Source organism: Micropterus salmoides, unplaced genomic scaffold (assembly GCF_014851395.1).
Source record: "Micropterus salmoides isolate LMB-PRFRI ecotype aquatic unplaced genomic scaffold, ASM1485139v1 Ms_hic_scaffold_1, whole genome shotgun sequence".
Taxonomy (NCBI): Eukaryota; Metazoa; Chordata; class Actinopteri; order Centrarchiformes; family Centrarchidae; genus Micropterus; species Micropterus salmoides.
The window spans coordinates 2,447,325-2,450,569 of NW_024040040.1; the positions used below are offsets into that span (position 1 = coordinate 2,447,325).

The 3,245-nt window shown below is 44.0% G+C and overlaps 1 protein-coding gene and 1 pseudogene across 3 annotated transcripts in view; one reads left to right on the forward strand and one right to left on the reverse strand.

The window, feature by feature from the left end:
* LOC119887775 overlaps positions 1 to 3,245 on the reverse strand; it is an 878,746-nt pseudogene that overhangs the window by 285,018 nt on the left and 590,483 nt on the right.
* Positions 1 to 3,245, forward strand: part of LOC119902760 (zinc finger protein OZF-like) — a 64,461-nt gene that overhangs the window by 44,619 nt on the left and 16,597 nt on the right. The gene's annotated exons all lie outside the window — the stretch shown is intronic.

The following is a 3,245-nucleotide window of genomic DNA, read 5'->3' on the forward strand; positions in this document are numbered from 1 at the left end:
ACAGACTTATTATAAACTAAGAAGTCCATCCATCCAAAGTTTCCTCTTCAGACTGATGAAGGTGATGCTTTTGTCTGGAGAGGCTTCAGACAGATCACCAGCTACAAACCTAAATCCCCCCACACCATGACCGACTCACACCTTGCCAATGAGTTGAACCAGTTTTAGTCGCTTTGAAAGACAATGGGACAGACCTGACACTGTCCCCCGTCAGACTACTGATCGGCCACAGTCCACCATCTCATCTCCCACCTCCTCCCCCTCTCTTACCATCCTGGAGAGGGACGTCAACAGACTGGAGGCAGAAACCTTGCAAAGCAGCTGGCCCGGACTCTGTCTTCCCATCCACCCTGAAGCACTGTGCCAATCAGCAGTTTCCGGTGTTCACAGCCATTTTTAACACCTCACTGGAGACATGCCATGTGCCAGCCTACTTCAAAACCAACACCATCAACTTTGTCCCCAAAAAAAAACCAAGGACCACAGGACTAAACAACTACAGACCCGTCGGGGCTCCTGCCAGTCAAGGGCCCTTGGAATTGTCTTAACTTTTCTACCCCTACACGGTGCCCCTGTTCCCAGGAACCTACGCCAGGATCCTGTTTGTGGATTTAAGCTCTGCTTTCAACACCATCATCCCGGCTCTGCTGCAGGACAAGCTCTCCCAGCTGAGTGTGCCTGACTCCACCTGCAGGTGGATCATAGACTTCCTGATGGACAGGAAGCAGTACATGAAGCTAGGAAAACATGTCTCTGACTCCAGGACCATCAGCACTGGTTCCCCTCAAGGCTGCATTCTTTCCCCTCCGCTCTTATCCCTTTATACCAACAGCTGCACCTCCAGTCACCAGTCTGTCAAGCTCCTGAAGTTTGCGGATGACACAACCCTCTTTGGGTTCATCTCTGGTGGGGATGACTCTGCCTACAGGTTGGAGTTGCTACATCACAGCAACCCAACCTGCTAGCACATCGACTAATGTGTACAGCGGCAGTTAGCCAGTCGACATGCACACAGTCACTGACTTAGGTTTAAGCACAAGCCCCTGTGATGGTTATGGTAAGGATAAGGGGTTTCGGGGGCTGTCAATGCCTTTAACACAAATGGTCCACCTGCAGGTGGAGTCACTTCCAGTCTGATGCATCCGAGGCGTCTCAAATAGACGTCACTATGCTTTGTCACCCTTTCTGAAAGTGTTGCCCTGAGAAGAGAATGGTCTGGACTATAGGACTTATCTTATTCCATATAAATTCCCTGAAGAGTGATGTCATTTTCTTAAGCATTCCCATAGGTGGTGCGAGAGGGATATTTTGAAATAAGTTTGAAATAATTTTGAACATGACTTTAGGCAAAATGTTCATCTTTAATATATTTATTTAAGAAACCAGTTTGAGATTATTTGAGCTTTGTGACATGGTGCATTATCCTGCTGGAAGTAGCCATCATAAGTCTGAAATGTTGATACAAGGCAGGATGGATTTATGCTTTCATGTTGTTTCTGCCAAATTCTGACCCTACCATCTGAATGTCGCAGCTCCAGTTTTTGTGAGTCTGTGTGAATTGTAGCCTCAGTTTCCTGTTCTTAGCTGACAGGAGTGGCACCCGGTGTGGTCTTCTGCTGCTGTAGCCTTTCTGCTTCAAGGTTCAACGTGTTGTGTGTTCAGAGATGGTCTTCTGCAGACCTTGGTATTGTAATGAGTTGTTATTTGAGTTACTGTTGCCTTTCTGTCACCTCAAACCAGTCTGCCCATTCTCCTCCGACCTTTGACATCAACAAGGCATTTTTGTCCACACAACTGCCGCTCACTAGATGTTTTCTCTTTTTCGGACCATTCTCTGTTAAGCCTAGACATGGTTGTGCATACAGTAATCTGTAGAGTCTACCAGAGAGGAGAAGGTGGAACAGGTTGTGTCAAGGGGTTATAGGTCTGCAGTGATGTTTCCTGCCCGTCTCCTGACTCTGGACATGTTTGAGTCATGGATGGAGGGCAGGTTGACACTAGTGATTCTCTCTGGAGTCTTGACTGTTCGCTGTATTCTGTTCCTGTCCTGTTTGGTTGCAGATTCAAACCGGACAGTCATGGAGAGAAAAGAGGCCTTTTTGACGGTGGAATCAATGTTGGGCTCCCACTCTCGGTCTTTGGAGAATGTGGTTCCCAGAAACCTGACGGTTTCCACACCAGACACAGTGTTGTTGAGTCTGATGATGAGGAGCAGAGTTGGGTGGCTCCTCCCAAAGTTCAGTGTCATCTGCACAGTTTTGAGAGTTAAGATCCAAATTGTTCTGACCGCACCGGAATCTGTACGACCATTTATTTCCACCATGACCAACTAAAACATCAGTATGCTGGTCACATGTTGATGGATGAGTAAAGTTAATCCAATAATTGAATAAACAGCCTGAAATAACATTCACAGGGGCCATTCTGCTGACCAACAGGTACTTTATGATTCAAGATAAAATAATGCTTTATTGATCCCCTGAGGGGATCAAAGACAGAAATCAGTACTGATAGATAGAGTAACTTACAAAATAAGCAATTAGAAGTATACAAAATAAGCAATAAAAATAAACTATACTAGAGCAATGAACCTAAAATTACAGGTAAAAGAAGTAGCTTTTCTGTTCAGAGCCCCTCAGCTCAGGAATCTGAGGCTGCAGAATCAGTGACACATTTTAAGTCACTTCCCAATACTTATCCTTAAAAAGCATTTTATTAATGCAACCCCCACTCTGTTTGGCGCTGTTGTTGTTCTTGATGGTGACGATGATGATGTTGGTAGTTGTGATAATGTTTCATGATGTTGCTAACCTTGGCTAACTATGTCGATATTTTTGATTTATTTTGATTTATTTCCATTTTTAAGAAATGGATGTCTGTGAAGTTTCTCTGGCATCCAGGTCTTAGTTATCCAAACAAGGTTTAAATCAAGGGCAACTGGATTTGATTGCCTTTGATTTCCAGTTGCCAGATCTTAATCTTCCTTGGTTAAGCAATTGACATTGTGGCAAGATTAGTAGCAGCAAGTCAGGAAGTATAACAGAACAGTAGAGTAAGATGATACCGTCAGATATAAAAGTGTATGATTATGTAATTATTATACTTAGAGTTGGGTATTTCTACCATTGTTAATTCTTAACAACGAGAGATGGGCCTTTAAATAAAAGTGTGGTTACTATTATTTTGAAAATCTGCAAAGGAGCAGTACCGGAAGCAGATGTATTTTCAGTGGCTAACATAACTTT